We start from the raw sequence: 21,108 nt of genomic DNA, 5'->3' as shown, positions 1-21,108 counted from the left end.
GTTTGAAAATAATGATAATAATTTTTCCTTGAACTTGGCTACAGGCTCAAATTAAAACTTGATCTCAGCAGGGGCTCAGTCACTGGCCGTTATTGACTATGGAAACACAGGCTCACGGGCGGGAGACCCAGGCAGCAGCAGAGGGCCCAGTGTGTGTGAAATCTGACATTTCAGCTCTGAAATCCTTAATCCTTTTGAACAAGGGCCTGAGTTTTCGTTCTGCTCTGGGCCGGGAGATGTTGTAGCTGGTGCTGGGCCCTTTGTGTGTCAAGTCGCCTTTACACCAAGTTCTTCAGCAAAGCATGATCACGAAAGGACCCAGAGGTAAAACATTTCTAAGACAATATGACTGATATCTGGAGGTTTTGTTATTGCTTCTCTCTCTTTCTGAAATTGCAATCCACAGCAGAAACAATTCTTTATGCATTTGGGAAGATTTGCAGTTCATCCATCTCCACCCCAGAGCAAACATGAATTTCCTTTTGTCTGTTACTAAAAACACGTGCTGTCCCCACAAAACAGCAACCCCTCCATCCTCCTACCTGAGGGCGTGTGCTTCCGGGAGGGAAGCGGAGAGCCCACTCATGCACACACACACACACACACACACACACACACACACACACACAAATATGTATACACACGCACACACACACAAATATGTATACACACACAAATACGTATACACACGTGCACACACATATGTATACACACACGCACACACAAATATGTATACACGCGTGCATACACACACAAATATGTATACACACACACAAATATATACACACACACACACACACACACCCCTAGAGCTTTCTATCCACAGCATACTTGGGAGGTTTAATGGTGTCGTCAGTATCTGATGGACGGTTTATAGAAAGCAGGATCTCATTACCTCTTTTATAGAGCATTAAAGTTTTTTAAAAATCTTTCCTCGGTGCTGTACACACTGGGCAAGAAATCCCAGAATTTCTGAATTTGTTTCTGCTCCAATTTAATACAACCCATTAAATAAAATTTCTTAAAAGCTGAGCATCACTGTGTTTTGACTCAAAATTAAAAGAACCCCGTAATTCTTTTGATTTTGTTAATATTCCAAAAATAAATATTTGACTCATAAAGGTTAGGGAAAATTCATTCCTGTTTACTGCCCTGCACATGTCCAAATCTGTCAGCCAAGCAGCTGTGCCTGCCCCAGGGCCCTCGGCAGCTGTGGGCCCGGACCCGCCCGCAGGCCGTCGAAAGCGCTTACAGACCAGGCGTTCACTGGAACAGGTGCCCTGCCCGGGGAGGGGAATAAGATGGATGCACGGTTAGCCCCAAAAAGCGGTTAACACTGCTTTCGGGGGATGAAACAAGAGGGACGCCAGCAATTCAACAATCGTCACCTCTTTACGGGTTGACTTTGCCTGGGGGGAGGCAGCCTGACCTGCTGCCCCTACCCTGGGGCCGCCCCCACCCGGGTGCTGAGTGGCCAGACTCCAGTGCAGCGGTCCTAGGTCTGGCCCGACCCCTGCGGCGTCTCTCCTGGCCTTGTTCCTGGGAGGGGCACGAGGGCCAGAGAGCTTCCTAACGTTCCGCACCCAGACTCCATGGCGGTTACCCCTCATCTCACCGCCTGCACCGTGTGTGTGTGTATGTGTGTGTGTGTGAGTGTGAGTGTGAGTGTGTGTGTGTGTGTGTGAGTGATTGTGTGTGTGCGCATGCGTGTGAGTGTGTGACAGTGTGTGTGAGAGTGTATGTGCGTGTGTGTGAGTGATTGTGTGTGTGTGCGCATGCGTGTGAGTGTGTGAGAGTGTATGTGAGAGTGTGTGTGTGTGTGTGTGAGTGATTGTGTGTGTGTGTGCATGCGTGTGAGTGTGTGAGAGTGTGTGTGAGAGTGTGTGTGCGTGTGTGTGAGTGATTGTGTGTGTGTGCATGCGTGTGAGAGTGTGTGAGTGTGTGTGAGAGTGTGTGTGCGCGTGTGTGTGCGTGTGTGTGAGTGATTGTGTGTGTGTGTGCATGTGTGTGGGTGTGTGACAGTGTGTGTGAGAGTGTGTGTGTGCGTGTGTGTGCGTGTGTGTGTGTCCATGTGTGCGTGAGTGTGTGAGTGTGTGAGTGTGTGTGTGCGTGCGTGTGAGTGATTGTGTGTGTGTGCATGTGTGAGTGTGCGCGTGTGTATGCGTGTGCGTGCATGTGCGTGCGCACGTGTGTGTGTGTGTGAGTGTGTGCATGTGTGGTGAGTGTGTGAGTGTGTGAGTGTGTGTGAGTGTGTGTGAGAGTGTGTGTGAGTGATTGTGTGTGTGTGCATGTGTGAGTGTGATAGTGTGTGTGTGTCCATGTGTGCACGCATGTGTGTATGTGTGAGTGTGTGAGTGTGTGTGTGTGAGTGCATGTGTGTGTGCGTGTGTGTGAGTGTGTGTGAGTGTGTGGGTGTGCGCGTGTGCGCGTGTGTGCATGGCTGCTCCTGGACTAAGCCGCGGTGAGCCTCACGTAGCATGCTCCAGTGCTCATGACTTGGTTTTTCCTACAAACGGTGTCATTTTTCCGTGTAACCACAATACAGCCATCAACATCAAGGAGTCCCATTGGCCCAACGGTGCCATCATCCCTCAAGTCCCCCTTGAGCTTTGCCGATTGCACCCCGCTGCGCTACAGGAGTGCAAGACCCCCTCACAGGCCCAGGCCTGCCTGTGGGCTCAGACTGCCGGTCCTTCGGCTGCAGACATCTCTCAGCCCGTCTTTCACAATCTTGACACGCTTGAAAAGGCCAGGTCTTTACTTGGGAAAAACGCTCCTTGACTTGGGCTGGCTGCTGTCTGCCCTCCACGTGCTCAGTTGGTTCTGCTCCCCGTTTCTGGGGCCCCAACCTTGCTGGAGACGGTATTTTACCCCATTGGGGACAGCACCTGCTGGATTTCTCCACTGAAAACCTAGTGAAGATATTCCACAGGTTGGTTGATGAGTAGTTGGTGGCTGTTTGGAGGGAAACGTTGAGGCCAACTCCCATCTCTTCTCTCATTCATTTCAGCATAAACGTGCTCCAAACTGTCGTTGGGTGTCTCCATGCACGAATGTCCCACTGGAAAAGGCCTGTGCAGCACCCATGACCTCAGTGAGGCTGTCACCCACGGAACCCGCAGCTGAGCGACGTGTGCCCGGAGTGGCCCAGCCACGGTGTGACGGGGGGCGGCGGGGGGTGGACCAGCGACGGGCAGGCTGGGCTTCACCTGCATGATGCCGCGGCAGAGAAGGCAGATGGGCAGAGAAGAGCAGGGTGCAGGTTCCGGTCGACAACCTGTGGGAGCCAGGCTGGAGAGACAGAGCAGGAAGGGGAGCAAGGGGGTGGCGATGGAGGCGGCTCTGCCAGAACCCGGACCCTGCAGACCGAGGCTGCTGGGTCAGCCTTCAGCATGCCCCCAGGTGAGGGGAGGGAGATGCCAGGGAGCACAGGTAGGAAGAAACGCTGGCCCCCACCCCTCCTGCCCACCCATCTCCTGTCTGCTCTGGGAGCCCGAGGACCCCCAGTACGGAGAGCAGCTCCCACAGGGCCCAGGGAGGGCAGGGGCCGGAGCAAAGCTCGAGGCAAAGGCCACTTTCTTCCTGAGCCGCACGAGGCCCTGGCACTCAGGATGTGGGGGAGGGGGGGCCAGGGAGGGGGTGTTGACAGTCCTCAGAGCAGGGGGGCGCACGGGGGACTAGGCCAGATCACATCACCGCGCTCTCTGCCAGGACCTACATTAGAGCAAAATAATACCAGATTCGGGCAACGCTGGGTTTCCAAGTGCTTTATTCAGACAATTCAGCATAAACACCTCCAAACATCTTTGCAGAAAATTCAGAAATCTGGTCTCGCAGAAACATTTTCTGCAGACTCCTGACCCCCAAAGTGGCTGCATGAGAAGTGAAGCCACAACAGCCAAGGTGCTCCTGGCCCCCAGGGACCCTACAGGCCCCTGTGGGCTCAGAGCTACCTGCCAGGCAACCCAGCGTGGAGCCGAGGGCTAGCTCTTCACCGACGGCCATCCACCTGCACCCCCAAACTCCCCACACAAAAGGACCAGGTCAGGAGCCAGAGCCAACTGCACATCTCTGCACGCAGCACGGGGAGCAGCTGAGTGGACCACCCACCAGCACCCCCGCCCCCAGCCCCACTTGGCGGGCGTGGTCACTGGGAAGGGGAGCACTTCTTTCTGTTGAGTAAACTGACCGCTTTTGAGTGGTTTTCATTAGAGTAAGAAGGCATTTTGATTAAAGCACTTGCTGTATCTCATGTAAAAAAAAAATCATAAAGTCCCAGGATCCACAAGGATAAAGTCCCCGGATCCACAAGGATAAAGTCCCCGGATCCACAAGGGTCACGAAGCTCCATCTCTATGAAGTGCTTTCCAAGCCCCTCACAAACTTAGCTTTATTAATAATTATATTGGCCACATCCCCAGGCGTGGGAAGAAGGTCTTTATGGTTGATCACTGCCAAGTGCAGGGACCATGTGGGGTGAACAGGGAACCGGCCTCGACCAGGACCCAGGAGGCAGTGCCTTTCACGTTCGGTTTCACGTTCGGTCTCCTCCGACCCCAGGCCAGCGCGCCCCGGCCCCTGCCCCCCTGCAGTCAGCTGAGGCTGCTCCCGCCGCCCGGGCCTGCGGAGGGGCCTGGCAGGGGGCGCTGTAGGGACGTGATTACACGTGGGGGGCTGACCCTGATGGGGGCGGAGCTGATGGGGGTGACCGACAGACACCACGAGCCCTCAGGAAGGTGTCCGAGGCTTGTTCGGTGCCAAGGGCCTCACGCCTCCCATTTCCCAGTCTCGTCACGTGCAGCTGACGTCCACCTGAGCCAGCTGAGCGGCGCCGGGTAGGCCAACAGTGACCACTGGACATGTTCGGTCCGCCAGTCTGGTCTCTGAATCTCACCAGGCGTGCACTGCACGCCCACGATGCAGGAAGCAGCGCGGTGTAGGGGTTGGGTCTCTCCCCCACCGCTGACCGCTTCCTGCCCAACTGGCACCTGCGGGGCGTGAGGTCAGGGACGCTGGCTTCGGGCCGGCTGGAGGGGCCTGTCTACCCCCACGGCTCAGGAGCAGGTTTGGGCCAGGCCTTCAGGGCCACACGGGGGGCGGGGCTGGGCCGGGCTGCAGGCGTGGAGCCCCGGCCCATCTGGAACATGCCGCCCCCTCCCTGCAACTGGCTCCTCTGGCTCCCACAGCTCCTCGTCCACCCCGTCCAGTGAGGGGACCTCAGATGGTCCAGGAGCGCCCTGTCCACGCCGGGTGCTGACGCAGGGAGGAGCCGCTGCCCGAGGCAGGTTCCTGCAAAAACATCGTGGGCTTTTCATAGCTTTTCTTTCCTATGAAATTTCTTTCTTCTCATTTCTGTTAACTTTGCTAGTTAAACTGTCAGGCCAGTTTTGAAAGGGAATAAAATCTTTGTCCCTCCTCCCATCCTGAAGCCAACATCTATTTTGGTTCATATAAAAATGATCAAATTACAGCTTTTGGCATGTTCCTTAACGAGGGAAAAAATAACTTGGATTAACTGGTGGCAATAAACTAAGTATTTCAATTAAATTCTAACATAAGTAAAAATATCAATCATACCAGCCTACGTCTCAACCAGCCTTAACCCTTCAAACAGTGTGTGTGACCCTCGGAGCAGTTGCTGCAGTTTCTTTTAAAAAAATGTGGCTTGAGGCAATAAAGGGAGTTGCCGGAGGGACCCAAGAAATGGCACGTGTCTCGGTCAAGCCAGCCCCAGGCAAGGCTGGACTTGCCGGAACCGGTCACTTCAACCGACGGGAAGAGAAAGCTGTCCTTCCCCAGGTCCTGACCCTCAGACTCAGCCCCAGAGGGGTCTTTTGGGGAGCCACTTGGGCAGAGGCTGAAAACGGACTCCCGGACCACCCCGCAGCCCACGAGGCGAGCGGCTGACCCACAGCCTTCTGGCTGCTCCCACCCCCCCGCCAGCGGCCCCCGCGTCCAGTCCCCACACAGGGGCATCTGCGCTCACATGTTAGGGTCTGCCATCGGTACTCCCTCACCCTCCCACCTTGCAACCTTGGCCCACCGGGGGCCAAGTGTGCCATCCACTCACGGCCCATCAACACACACTCAGGAGAGGGGGACCCTCCCCCAAGTCCAGCGCTTCAGCCACAAACCTCTAGGGGGATTCAGAGGGCCCGCAGTCTGCAAGGACGACTGAAGTCCACCCCACCTCAGCTGCTTCTGATGGGTCATCCCAGTGTCGCCTGGTCAGGGCCCCGGCAGGCGCGGGCAGCCCCTGGCCAGGAACGGGAGGAGGTGCAGGCAGAAGGCGCGGCCCCTGCTGGCCGGAGCCCAGGGGCATGAGTGGGCAGCCGTGCACACACGGGCAGGGGCGCCTCCACACGGCACAAAATAAGCACCGGGAACCAGTGACCTGATCTGTTTAAACTGCGGAATAAAGGATCTGGCTGATGCTAAGACCTCATTAGTTTATAGAGACCATTCATTTCAGATTACTTCCATTAAAACTGATTTTGGTTTTCAAACCAAAAAAGGGGGGAGGAATAGACAAACTATTCTGATGTATCTACATGAGGCTGAAGACATTTCCTTCAAGTAATTTCATAGTAAATTCAGTTTGTTTCCAGTCCCCAATCCCAGCCAAGGGCGTTTTCTCCTCCGACATAGAAAACTAACTTCCTCATGAGTGTCCATGGAGCAGCAATAGCTGGCCTTCAGAGCTGAGTTCAAGCTCCTTCCAACCCGGGAAGAGCCCTGTGGGCTGAACCGGCAGGAAACTTCACCCAAGTTCCTGGTCCACAAAGTGTATCTTTAAAAATACACATTTCTGGCAAACTTTCTCTAAGGCAGTCTGCACTGAAGTTTCTTCTGGAGGTTCTTTCAGGGGCATGGGGGGCCCACCTGGCCCGGGGAGTGCAGAGCATGAGCTGTCTGGAGCCCATTTCTCAGACGGACGCCCTGGGAGGGGCGTGAGCACAGGGTCACAGGGAAGCCCCATGCTCGATGAGCATGCGCAGCCTCGCCCTCCACACCTCACAAGCCCTTGCCTCCAGGCCCAGGTCTGCGGAATCGCCAGCAGGGGCACGGGCCTGCAGGGGTCGAGCCCAGGACCGGGACCCTCCCCGAGCTTGCAGAGGAGGGGATGCACCTGTTTCAGCCCTGCTGCTCCTGTCAGCACTTAGGCTCCCTGCTCCCTTATATGGCCGGCCACACACTCTCTGAGGCAAAAAAAAAAAAAAAAAAGAAAATGACCAGTAGGGATGCCCTGGGCTCGGGGGCTTGCAAAGATTCCTGGAGCTGCTACAAGCAGATCACTGCTGCCTATACCCCAACCTGGAGGTGGCCCGGGTGTGCGTGTGTGCATGTGTGAGCGAGAGAGAGCTGTGTTCACCGCCACTGCGTGTGCACACACACGGATGTCACCAAGCGGGACTGAGCCCGCCGGTGCAGGGTGGGGACAGGAGCAAGGTCAAGGCAGCCTCCTCCTCAGGGCAGGGAATAAAGTCGCAGTAATTCTACCCTCCTCCCCCATCCCCACCCAGGAGTGAGCGGCTCTGACTCCCTAGCAGGAAACCTGTCCGTCCATCCGTTCAGGACAGAACAGGGCCTGGCCCTGTGATCGCGCCCCTTCCCACCTGTCCAGGGCGTGAGGGGTGTGACGTGAGGGCCTCCACATGGAGGACGAAGGCAGTGTGCTCTCCCGGCACAGACGCAGTGGAGACTTTCTCTGTCCCAGTGTGGAATTTCTCTGTCCCAGTGTGGACTCGGCGTGAATGCTCTCTCTCCCGGCATGGATATAGCGGGGATTCTCTCTTTCCCGGCATGGACTCTGCAGGGACGCTCTCTCTCCCAGTGTGGACTCGGCGTGAACACTCTCTCTCCCAGCGTGGAGTTGGCAGGAACTCTCTCTCCCAACATGGACTCGGCGGGGCTCTGACCAGACTCGCCCCATCTGCCTCCTGCTCCTGCTGCTCCTGTCCCAGCAGGGCCCGCGTCCACTGAGCCCATCGGGACAGTGCTGGGGGCGTCCTCTGCTGAGGAGCTGCTGAAGATTCCCCCAGGCCGCCTCCAGGTTGGGGGACAGCCCCCAGCCTCAGGGGCTTTGAACCTGAGACCCTGCAGCAGGAGGCCCGGGGCCGACTGGCCGCCCCTTCACCAGCCCACCAGGCCCCTGAGGCCCGGCTCCCCGCCCAGCCGCCCACCTGCTGCTTGACCATCCTGAGTCTCGCTCTGTCCTTGGCAGTCCAGACCTGGTCAAGTAACTGGATGGCCACGAAGGCCCCTGGAAGGAGCGAGTTGGGCCGTCAGGAGGACCAGTGTCACAGCCCAAGTGTGTGCACTCGGGGTGGCAATGATCGCTCGTCCTGGGCCTGGTTTTGGTCTGAGTGACAGTGAGGCAGGAACCTTCCTCTCACACTAGCTGCGTCTGGTGGAAAGGTTATTCTACTCTCATATCTGTGATTTCTAAAATAAGCACTCCAAAATTCTCATAAGAAAGTGTTGTTCTTCATTTACTCAGCCATATCTGACTCTTTGCAACCCCATGGACTGCAACACTCCAGGCCTCCCTGTCCATCGCCAACTCCCGGAGTTTACTCAAACTCATGTCCATTGAGTCGGTGATGCCATCCAACCATCTCATCCTCTGTCGTCCCCTTCTCCTCCTGCCCTCAATCTTCCCCAGCATCAGGGTCTTTTCAAATGAGTCAGCTCTTCGCATCAGGTGGCCAAAGTATTAGAGTTTCAGCTTCAGCATCAGTCCTTCCAATGAATATTCAGGTTGATTTCCTTTAGGATTGAGTGTTTTATGATTGCAGTCCAAGGGACTCTCAAGAGTCTTCTCAAACACCCCAGTTAGAAAGCATCAATTCTTCAACCCTCAGCCTTTCTTTATGGTCCAGCTCTCACATCCATACATGACTACTGGAAAAATCATAGCTTTGACTAGATAGGACCTTTGTCAGCAAAGTAATGTCTCTGCTTTTTAATATGCTGTCTAGGTTGGTCATAGCTTTTCTTCCAAGGAGCAAGTGTCTTTTAATTTCATGGCTGCAGTCACCATCTGCAGTGATTTTGGAGACCCCCAAAATAAAGTCTGTCACTGTTTCCACTGTTTCCCCACCTATTTGCCTTGAAGTGATGGGACCAGATGCCATGATCTTAGTTTTTTGAATGTTGAGTTTTAAGCCAGCTTTTTTCACTCTCCTCTTTCATCTTTATCTTTAACAAAATCTTGCCTATTCTTTAACATCCATCTTATATTTGAGCCTCTCCATGAAATCTTAACAGCCATGTTCCTGCTAGAATTCCAGAAGCACCTCTATGCTCACAGGAGGAGGAAGAGGACAAGGTTATTGCCCACTTTACTGACAGGACAGCAGGTCGGAGATGTGATATCACAGGAGCCAGAACCGCATCTCTGAGCTTTGATCACTTGTCAGGATGGGGTAGATGATGCCGTCTTTGATTTTATTTGGCAAAAAAAATCCCTCTCCTCTGTATACAGACAGTTCAAAAGCAAACAAGCAACAATGAGCAGGTGAGTGTGCTGAGGCCACTTGTTTAAGGAGGTTGTGTGTGACAGAAACAACAAGCCTGGGAAGATGACCCTTCCCCAGGGGCCGGGCCTGGGGCCTAGTGCTTCACTGGCCAGGGGACCCGGCATCAAGTGAAATGTCCAGGGCTGGAAGGAGGAGAGGAGGGAAGGAAGGAAGGGAGGGGAGGAGCGGGCACGGAGGGAGAAGGAAGGAGGGCCCTAAAGGTAAGCACATTGGCCTAAAACTGTAGACATGCCCGTGTCCTGGCCCCAGGCTTCTCACAGACGCTCCTGCCTTCGGCAGATTTTCTACAGGGATTTTAACCCAGTACTTTCCTTTCTCGATCTGAAACCTTACAGGAAGAAAATTAACGACCTCTTAGGGTGACCAGCTCATCCCAGACCTCCAGGACAGTCCCTGATTTAGTACCAGAGGCCCCTCACTCCCGCAAATCCCTCAGTCCTGGGCAGAGGGTCCATGGGTCACCCTGTGTATCCAGTGACATCCTTGGCAGGAGACAATGCTTCAAAGACCCAGGCCAAGGCATGTCTGTGTCCAAGACCCTGTGATCATCCACAGGGGACTCAGGGCAAGATCCTGGCTAGCTCAGGTCATGTGTCAGCAACACTGGCCATCTGACGACACGTCGCATGCTCCGGGGCCAGAGGTGGGCACGTGTGGGTGCCGACACCTCTCCCGGGCTCAGCCAACTGCGATGCGCTCCATCACTTCAACTAGTCACCCTGCCCTGTATTGTTATTTGTGTAGATGCTTCTCTTTTTTATTTTGATGGAGTATAGTTGATGTCAACGCTGTGTTAGTTTCATCAGCTATGCACACACACTTATTCATTCTGTCAGATTCTCTTCTCTTTCAGACTGTTAGAGTACTGGGTAGATTTCCCTGTGCTCTGCGGTAGATTCTCGGCGCTTATCTATTTTACATAAAGCAGTGTGTACACATCGATCCCGAGCGCCTGATTCATCCCCACCACAGCGCTCCCCCTGTGCTCATCACAGTCTGGTTTCTAAGCATGTGAGTCTGTGTATTGCAGGGTTTGCTCAGAGACACCCTTCCGGCAGGAGCCTCTGAGCCCGTCCCTGCCCACGGCCGCACCGGTGGCTGACTCTGCACCTGTTGCGCCATTGGTTTCACAAGCGACAAAGCTGCTCATGCCCCTCAGTGATTTTCTACCCAAAGACCCGGGAACTATAAATTCAGTTTAAACAGAAAACAAATTAGAAGGATCAGGCCTCCTGGCCTGTGGCCAGCCAGGTAATCTGGTTAAGCAAATGTTGCCTCGAATGCGCGGCTCAGCAGCGACGCGACCATCGGAGACCAGGCTCCCGCAGCGGGCAGGGGCAGCAGGCGGCCTGCACTCAGGCCACATGGCCCCGTCCAGTCTTCACCTGGCTGCCGAGCCTTTGAACTGGAGAACAAAGCCTCTTGCTCAGCAGCAGGAAGATCTTCCGTTTTTTAGGGTGCCGTCTGTGTGAGCGAAGTGAGGTCTTCAGAGAGAGGACTTTCTCTGGAGACCACGGTCCTGTCCCAGGGGCCTCCTCCTTTCCGGGCTGGGCATCCTCTCCAGCATCGAAAGGACAACTGATGTTCCAACTGGTGCTTCGTCTTCTGTGCTGTGATCATTTAAAATAAACGGGACTCGGTCAACTGAAGGGCATCTCTTTCCGCCCCGTGGGATGAGGACGGGCAGGAGAGCCTCAGTCCATATGCATCCCCGAGGACGAACCGGCAGCCGAGGAGCGGGCCACGAGTCCGCAGGAGGAGCAGTGGGAGCTACTCGCGGGAACAGGCTTGGTGCCGAGACCCCGCTTCCACAGAGAGGATGGCGGGAGGGCCGGGAGGGGGAAAGAGCATCAAAGACACCAGCTGCAGGTCCGGGCCAGCCGTCCTCCGCAGCCCCAGCTGAGTCGTGAGAACCGGCTCCGCGGTCCCACTTCCTGTCCCTCCTGCGCTTTTCTCACGAGAATCCGACCTCAGACCGCGGGTCCCTCATAGCTTCCGGGGACCGGGGCGCCTCGCGGGGCACCGAGGGCGCGGTGCTGGCGACACACAGTGAACAGCAAGACCGAGCCCCAGCCCCGAACACACCTGGGCGGGCACACGCCCGGCAGAGCGTGGGCGCAAAACGGGAGCCTCGGGCGCGCCCTCAGGGAGGCCCTTGGCAGCTCGTGGCCACCAGGAGGCTGAGAGACAGACACACGAATCCCACCCAGAGAAAGCACGATGCCGGGGACACCCTCCTCCTGGAAATGGCGGGAGGGCTGCTCTCACGCTCCACAGAGAACCGACAGTCCCTCTTTCTTTTTCCCATTTCAGGTCCACAGGACAGGAGACACCGGGCCCCACGGGAGGCTCTGAGTCCTGTTGGGGCTCAAGGCAGGGGCGTCTCACAGCACATCTTCCCACTAGACTGTAGGGGTGAGAGACAGCCATGGTTCCCTGGTTTCCGCTCAAATTCATATAGATGATAGATGGATAGAGGGGAAATAGATGGATAGATAAAGATGCTAGATTGGCAATAGCTGGATAGGTAGATGCAGATAACAGGTGGTGGATAGATGGATGATGGATGGATGGACAGAGGGATAACAGATGGAGAGAGATAGACAGAAGATGAACGGATAGAAAAACAGACAGATGCAGCATATGAGAGAGGCAGGAAGGAGAAAGAGAAGAAGGACCAAATAGCCTCAAAATTGTCTATTTTGCTTTTTGGAGTTTTTTGTCCATTGGTTGCTTTTTGTTTCTTTATATTTAAAATGAAGAAGAGACTGGAGTCTGTGGGCGAGTGAGAAGCCCTCAGTTTCTCTTCTAACTGGGCTGCCCTGAGATCCCCGTCAGGATACAGACACAGTGACGTGATAATCACATCTCGGTCTGGTCCCAGCTTCCCGACAGCGTCAAGGTCGCCGTCCCCGTCAGAGGACGCAGGGGAGCCGCCGGGCCTCCCAGCGACGTCACCGGCCGTGACCGAAGGCCGCTGCAGAGCCCAGCCCAGCCGCTGCCCCGCCCGCCTGCGCTCCCAGCGCCCCCGGAAGTAACAGCAGCCCCTTCCTTCCAGCTGCAGGCTTAGGACAGGGACTTGCTTAAGAAAACAACCACCTCTTCCTGCTTCACTGGCCTGAGCACAGATGGCCAGAGACGCCCCGCGGATGCGCTTAGCTCACGTCCAGGGTGATGGGTCTCGCTGCTGGAGACCGGGGCTGGGGGTGGGGCTGTGGGGAAGCTGCCCCACGGCTGGACCCCGTCCTCCTGGCAAAGGGGCTCTGGCTTGGGGCGGCAGGCGTGCACGGCTCTGTCCGGGTATCAGCTGCCGCGCCCGGCAGGTGCTGGCCTTCTGCGGGCAGGTCTTGACAGCAAAGCGGCAGCTGCTGCGGGCTCTTTGGCTGCCCTGAAAACAAAGAATGCTTGAGGCTTCTCTCAACCATCAGGTTTCAGCCAGAGACCCACACACCCCAGCTGTGCCCAGGGTCCCCCAGCCAGCACACCCGGCTTCCCATGGCCCTGGGAAGGCAGAGTCCCAGGCAGACATCAGACAACCACCACCCTGAGCCCCTCCTGCAGTCCCTCCAGCCCGCAGCCTCAGGCAAACCTGGAAGCCAGGACTCCCACCTGTCCCCACAAAACCTACAGCCTCATCCCACTTTGCACATGCGGTCCCTCTCCAGGGTGACGTTAAAAATGAAGTGAGGTTTTATTGGAGCAGGTACTAGTGCAGGGCTTAACTGAGCCCTGAGCACATGTGCTGTTTGTTCTTTGAGTAATCATCTCAGAATTCAGCACTTGGTCCATATTCTCACCTCCATTATGACGTAAACCACGTAAAGTTTTTATACACATAATATAAACTGGACTGGACTGACATCATTTCAACTCGCAATGCCTTTCCCAGAAGCAGCCAGCCTGCTGCCAGGAACACAGCCTTCACCCATGGACAAGGGGCTCAGGGCCCGGACGGGGTCTGCCCTTCCTCTGCTGCTCACCAGCTGCATTTCTCAGGCCGAGTCTCCACTTCTTCAGTGTGAACTGTGGCTGGTAACACTCGGGACCTCACGTGCTTGCTTTAGCAATCAATGATGAAGATCAGAAGTGCTTTCTGAATGCTTTGCAGAGCTCAGCTGGGAAGATACACACCTGCTTGAAGCACCAGTAACAGACACAGGAGAGAATGTGCACTCTCCTGTTACATTTTCCCAGTTTCCAAGGGGAAAGAACAGACCTTTTACAGAAGTTAGTGAGCACAGACGATCCATTAGTTTGCTCTGGCTGCTGCAGCAGGTGCCGTGGGTGGGGCGGCTCACACGCAGAAATGCACACGGTCCTGGGGGCTAGAAGCTGAGACTGAGTGTTGGCAGAGTGCTCCTTCCTGAGGTCTTGTCCTCACGTGGTTTTTCTCTGTGCCGGTCTGTGTCCCAGTTACTCTTCCTGTGAGGGCCCTGGCAGGTTAAACTAGGGCCCCAGTGACCTCATTTAACTTAATTACCTCTTTAAAGCCTCATCTCCAAACAGATTGCCTTCTGAGGACCCAGGGGTTCGGCTTCAACACGTGAGCTCAGAGGGGATGCCGTTCAGCCCAAGCAGGTAGGCGGGACAGAAGCGTCACCTGTGGATTTGAACTTGCTCTTTATTTGTCCACTTTTAACAACCAAGTGCATTGAAAACCTAAGGATACTAATGAATCTTGGGACTCCGGGCTGGCCTCATTTGTTCTACTGTTTGATCCGTGTCCACAGGCACCGAGACTCAGCACCTCTGGTCTGGCCGCAGAGGAGGAAGGGTCACCCCCACCAGTTCCAGGCGTGGCTGAGCCCCTGGCCTCGGGAAGCGGAGAGGGGCAGGGGCAGGGGCAGTCCTGTTCCCCCAGCTCTGCCCGGGAGTGCCCGGCCGTCCAGAGCTGACAGCTTCATGGTTTTCTTCCCTGAGAAGAGTCTCCAAGGTTTGCTTTACCTTGTTCATTGGTCAGTTCAGAAAAGCAAAGCTGACTTCATGATAGCTCCTTACAAATGGCCTCCAAACAGCCCCGGAAGCTTTCCTCTGGTTCACAGAGCCAGCCCCTATCCAGGGTCAGACACGGAACAAAGCGAACAGAGAGAACCCGTACCTTTACCAATGAGGTGCAGCTAAGCCGTTGTCTCCAGAGCGGAAACAAGACAGGAATGCTCTAACACACGCACTCTCCCATCCAAGTACTAACCAGGCCCGACCCTGCTTAGCTTCCGAGATCAGACGAGATCGGGCGCGTTCAGGGTGGTATGGCCGTAGACAGACACGCACTCTTATGCTGCCCAGAAGGGTTTTTATAAAAGATCCTGCCAGGTGAGGCTGATAGCAGAAATGGAGCTATCATATTGTGTCAATAATACAATAAGCATCCTGTTTTCAAATAACCATAAGCTTTCATCTCTAAGCTAAAAACTTAAAAAGTGCTTTATATTCAACATCACATTTTAAAACATCTATCACCTCTCTAAAGAAAGCTGGCATTCAAAAATGTTTATTTGTTTAACATCAAGAATTTGCAACCTGAAGTACCAAAAGAGAAAATGGGTAAATTAGACTTGATTAAAATTTAAACCTTTCGTGTTTCAAAAGACACCCACAGAATAGAAGAAAGTATTTGCAAAGCATGTGTCTGATGAAGGTTTTGTATCTAGAACATATAAAGAAAACTTGCAACTCAGTAGTAAAATGGCAAGCAACTTGATTTATAAATGGACAACACATGTGACTAGACATTTCCCCCAAAGGCATACAAATGCCCATAAACACATGAAAAGGTGATCCCCACCCCCGTTGGATGCTGAGACCACAAAGACAGGCGAGACCAGGGGTCGGAAGGTGCGGACACAGAGAAGCTGGGACGTTGTACTTTGTTGGTGGGGATGTAAAATGTGCATTTGCTTTGAAAAACAGCCTAGAAGTTCACTAGGAAGAAGGGTAGACGGAGAGTTACCATAGGGCCCAGCCAGTCTGGTCCTAGGTCTACACCCGAGAGAAATGAAAATCTGTGTCCACCAAAGCCCTTAGATGAACGTTCATGGCAGCATTGTTCACAACAGTCAGAGAGCAAACAGCTCAGGGTCCATCAGCTGGTGAGTGGGCAAGGACATGGTCCACCCAGCAGTGAGCTGTAAAGAGTAGTAATGTACTGATGCACCTTGAAAACAGTCACAAAAAATGGTTTGTGTGATTCCAGCCACATGAAGTATCCAGAACAGCAGTTCTGTGGAGGCAGGAGCTAAGGCTGGTGGTTGCCCAGGGCAGGAGGTGGGCAGAAGGAAACGAGAGTGGATGCCACAGGTTTGGGGCACTGACTGTGTTCTAAGGCCCTTTGTGTTGACAGCTGCACAGCCATGAAAGCGCTGAAAGCACCGAATTGTACGCTCTCAGTAGATGCCACGGAGGGCTCGCGAGTTATGTCTTGACAAAACTGTCTTTAAGGAAACGCTCACCCAGCCACACCTAACGTAAGGGCAGTTAAACCTGCCCCTGTGCCTATTCCCACGGCCTCTGAGAAACCATGATAATATGTACTTCAGTCCTGCCCATGAGAAAACGAGAGTGCTAATGCCTTTATAAACGCCACTGGAAATAGGACACGGCTCCAGGAGCCGCACAAGAAAAGCACTTAGCATATGAGGTGTGATTAGCCATTCGCCCCGTTCCTCAGGAGCGAGGAGCAGGGGCTCGGCCCCAGCAAAGTCCACGGTAAACACGCAAACACCGAGGACTGTCCCCTTGGCACCGCCGGCCACGTGGTCCAGGCGGACATTCCCCGGGGGTGTGGGCACACTGCAAAGACGAGGCGACCGTGGCCTTCCAGGGAGCAGCCTTGGCTGTTCTGTTCATCACTGCATTTCCTGGCATCGAGAGTGAATGGAGAAAATTCACATATTCCTTCTCAAACCTTCAGCACCTTCCATTCACCCTGACATGTGGGACGTGGCCCCGTGCTGGCCTGGGCGATGGTCTGTCCCCGCTTCCTCTCCCCACATTAGGTGTTTTAACTCAGAGCAAGATGAGGTTCGTCACCAAATGCATGTTGCGTTCATCTCCATTCACAAGGAAACCTTGGTCTTGTGCTGAACATGAGCTGGCGTTGTTGGGGGCCCCACTCCCGGGCAATGGGGACCCCTGGGCTGGCTCGAGGTGACCCCAGAGCCACACAAGAGGCGGGGAGGGGGCCGAGGGATGCCGGCGCCCGGCCCACCTGTGCTTGGTCCTGCAGACACGCTTGCTCCTGCCTTCTGGTTACTGGTCTGGAGAGGTCACCCTGGGCCCTGAAGGTGACCTCCTCACACCTGTCCTCTGGGCCACACCCACGTATCCTCGCTCCGGACCAGACACTTCTGAGAGCTCTCCCTGCCCCTCCTCCAGCTCTGGGGGCACTGAGGCTCTTTCCCAGGACTTTCTCCACAACCACCCACACCACCAGCAGCCCAGGGGTGAGGGGCAAAGCAGAGGATCTGAGAAGGGTCCATCCGTGCAGGCCGCCTGCCCTCATCATCCCGTCAGCCGTGTGTCATGGGTCAAGCTTGGCGAGGCAGCCGTCATAAGTCCAGGCTTCTGAAACTCAGAGCACAGAATTGCCCTTACTTGCTGACTGTGTGTGTGGTGGGGGAAGGAGGCAGAGGGGTCGGGGGTCTCCTGAAGGGAGAGCAGAAGTCCCTGGAAAGCCAAGGAGAGCCGTCTCCTGTCTCAGGTCCTGAGGATCCTACCGTCAAACTTACAGAGGTGGGGGCCTCAGGGCCGGCAGAGAGCCTGGGGTCACTGCAGCCTCCGCCCCCACTCCTGGCAGCCGGGGTCAGAGGTGAGAGGGCGCAGGGTGGGGAGGGCAGCCAGGCCACCTCCTCTGGAGTCTCTGCCCTCACACCCCCATCCGTGGCCTGACAGCAGACAGAGTTCAGTCCCGGAGAGGGGGTGGGGGGATCCTGACGGCAGAGTTCAGTCCCGGGGAGGGTTGGGGGGGGTCCTGAGGGCAGAGTTCAGTCCTGGGGGAGTGGGGGTGGGGGGTCCTGGGGCAGAATTCAGTCCTGGGGGAGTGGGGGTGGGGGGTCCTGATGGCAGAGTTAGTCCCGGGGATGGTGGGGGGTCCTGACGGCAGAGTTTAGTCCCGGGGAGGGTGGGGGGGTCCTGAGGGCAGAGTTCAGTCCTGGGGGATTGGGGGTGGGGGGGTCCTGAAGGCAGAGTTAGTCCCGGGGAGGGTGGGGGGTCCTGACGGCAGAGTTCAGTCCCGGGGAGGGTGGGGGGGTCCTGGGGCAGAGTTCAGTCCCAGGGGAGTGGGGGTGGGGGGTCCTGACAGCAGAGTTAGTCCTGGGGAGGGTGGGGGGTCCTGACGGCAGAGTTCAGTCCCGGGGAGGTGGGGGGGGTCCTGGGGCAGAGTTCAGTCCCAGGGGAGTGGGGGTGGGGGGGTCCTGATGGCAGAGTTAGTCCTGGGGAGGGTGGGGGGTCCTGACGGCAGAGTTCATTCCCGGGGAGGGTGGGGGGGTTCCTGGGGCAGAATTCAGTCCCGGGGGAGTGGGGGGGGGGGTCCTGGGGCAGAATTCAGTCCTGGGGGAGTGGGGGTGGGGGGCGGTCCTGAGGGCAGAATTCAGTCCTGGGGGAGTGGGGGTGGGGGGGTCCTTAGGGCAGAGTTCAATCCCAGGGGTGGGGGGGTCCTGCTTTGCTCTTCCTGGGTCAGACTTCTCCAGAGGCCTCCACCTTTGTGGTCTCCCCAGCCCCTGGGAAAAGAGTCTGAGGACAACAGAGGCCCAGACAGCTGAACACCTCAGGTGGCCAAGGGTACGGCGTGAAAGTGCCGGGCCAACTGGCCATGACCCCAAACGTGCGAGCCTCGCATGCAGAGCGGGAGGTAGGGTTAATTCAAATAAGGAAGATCCGCCCCTTCCTTAATGAGCGTTCAGGGGAGGCGGCAGGAGAGCTGGGAAGAGCCGAACAGAGTCCTGGTTGAGGTGGAGTTCGGCCCAACGGGCCTGAAGTCACAGCCGGCCACGAAGAGTCTATGGTTTCAGGGTTAGGGTCAAAGAGTCTATGGTTTCAGGGTTAGGGTCAAGGTTGGCTGATGTCATTGACTTGGGAGGAATTGTGAAACCAGAGACCCAACCCATCCATCTTCAAGACAGACTGCAACCCTAAAACTCGGTTCTCTTCCGCAAAATGCCATTTCCTTTAATAATCAAAGTTCAAGGTCCACGAGATGTGACTAAATATTGACGGGTCACACCTGGGCTCGACTTCCGAACCTGTGGGTCCAGTGGAGCCAGGAGCTGCTGTGACGTCAGAGGCGGGTTGTAGCTCGGCCGGAGCAATGCTCACACAGGGGACGTTTGCTGTGACTGGTGGTCATGTGAAAGTTCTATGTCTCAGCAAAGGTAAATTCCCTAACATGGACAGATCTGCAAATTATCTGTTTTCTGTGTCTATCACATACTTTGGAATTATAATGACCAAGAAACCTTCCTGAGAGTCATGTTGGCATGCTGGGAAGAGAACACAGAGCATCTCTAAGGTCACACTGCATTCTGGAATCTATGGTTCTAACCCTGCTCCCCATGAGGAGGTGGCTTCAAGGGTTATCAGCACTTCTTCTGTTTTTCTTAAACTTAAATGCACAGTGATACCATTGACTGATTTGCTGGTACAAACTGGTCTATTTATCTGTGGTCTCTCTTAAGATAAGTAATCTCAAGTCTGAGTTTAGACTTTCACCTTTTCCCTCCCTCCCTCATCACACTTCCTTCAGGCAACTGACCTTTATTTCAGGCACCAGAGAAGAAGAAAAAAAAAATCACACAGGCACAAGTAAGCCTGCCCTTTATTCCTTTTTAGGGAAGAGATCTGCTATATTTGATATTTTCAACATAGATGGTTCTTTGGGGGAAAAAAACCACAGTAATTTCGGGAAATACAGCCTGACACTGACGACCTCCAGCTGAAAGGCCCCAGCCTCCCTCAGCTGTCTGGGGTCTGCAGGACGGGGGTAGCGACCTGCCCAAGGGTGGGCCTTGCCAGGAGAAGCCAAGGATGCCTCTGTCCCCTCTGGCCGCAGAAAGGAGCTGAGACGGGAGGATGACGACTGCTTTCTTCCCTTGGGTTTCACTCGATTCCACTTTCTCGCGTGGTCCTTCTCGCCAGTCTCCTTTCTCGTCCTGGGGGACATGGTTGCCTCATCCTGGCCTCGAGCTTGTTCTGACCAGTGAACCCTTACCTTAGGTGACTGCTTATATCACTGTTTATCCTTCCAAACGCTAGTATTGAAACAGGAGCTGATAAATGTGTCCATTCAACATTATCGCCATTTTTCTTTCAGGGAAGGTGTGAATTTGTGAGGGAGCCAGTATCTGTTGTCTTTATTTGGGTAAGATAAAGGAGTCACAGAAGGGGTGTACTCGACTCACAGTCAGCATGAGAAACCCCACAGAGACTAGCCCTTGGAAACTGTGAATTAACTACAAAAACATTGTCTGAAACAGTCATCCACACACCCATGAGGCCTGCTATCTCCGGGGCAGGGCAGGTGGAGGCGGTGCCCTGCGGAATGACCTGCCATCGCTTCCTGGCCGCGCTTGGACCCTTTCCAGATGACTTTACAGGGGCCAAGGGTCATCGTGCAGGGGCCAGGCCCCGGGCACTGGGTGCTGGTCCAGGCTTAGCCCCAGTGGGCCCAGGAACTGCCATCTAGGGGTCTCCACCTGACGGCCACTCTGGGCCTTGCTAGACATGGCACCTCCACCAGGGAGCCCTGCTGGATGAAAGACTCTGGGCAGGACCCCTGTCCTACCAAATGAGGACCTCTCAGGCAACTGTGAGCCTGTGGGTTAGCAGGATCCCTGGCTCAGGGCCTGGCCCACGGGTACAAGCCACTCACTCCACTGTCCCCAGCGTTGTCCTCAACCTGAAAGTTAGAGCAAAGTACTGACATGCCGGGGGAGGCCTCCCAGGGCTTCTGCTGGATGCGCGGAGCCTCAGAGGCTCATTTCCTGTGCTGCGCCCTCCCCGCCCCGTGGCGGTGCCCCAGGCTGCCTCAGGATGTGCTCAGCTCTGAGACAGGACAGCTATCCTCCCCAGGGCCTTCTCTCTGGCCCTGCTGCCCCACAGCCCCCAACTGTGTCTCAGAGCACGGGCCATGAATACGAGTATGCAATTCACACACAACATCCCAGACCCTGTTATTAAATGTCTGGAAAACACCACGTCTCCTGACAGTTCAAGGCCCATCACTACTGAATCTTATCAACGCCCAGAGAAAGGGTTTCCTCCAAACTCCCCTCCAGCTCAGCATCTATGGAACCCTGATGCCAGCATAAAAGTGGTTCCTCTGCCGTTTCCTCCCACTGGATGGGTGGATGGGGGGGGGGGGGTTGTGTGGGTGGATGGATGGATGAGTAGATGGATGGATGGGTAGATGGATAGATGGATGGGTGGATGTATAGGTGGATGGATAGATGGATGTGTGGATGTATAGGTGGATGGATGGGTGGATGGATGGATGGGTGGGTGGGTGGATGGATGGATGGGTGGATGAGTGGATGGATGGATGGATAGATGGATGGGTGGATGGATAGATGGG

This window comes from Odocoileus virginianus, unplaced genomic scaffold (assembly GCF_023699985.2).
Source record: "Odocoileus virginianus isolate 20LAN1187 ecotype Illinois unplaced genomic scaffold, Ovbor_1.2 Unplaced_Contig_19, whole genome shotgun sequence".
Lineage (NCBI taxonomy): Eukaryota > Metazoa > Chordata > Mammalia > Artiodactyla > Cervidae > Odocoileus > Odocoileus virginianus.
This window is presented reverse-complemented; position numbering follows the sequence as displayed.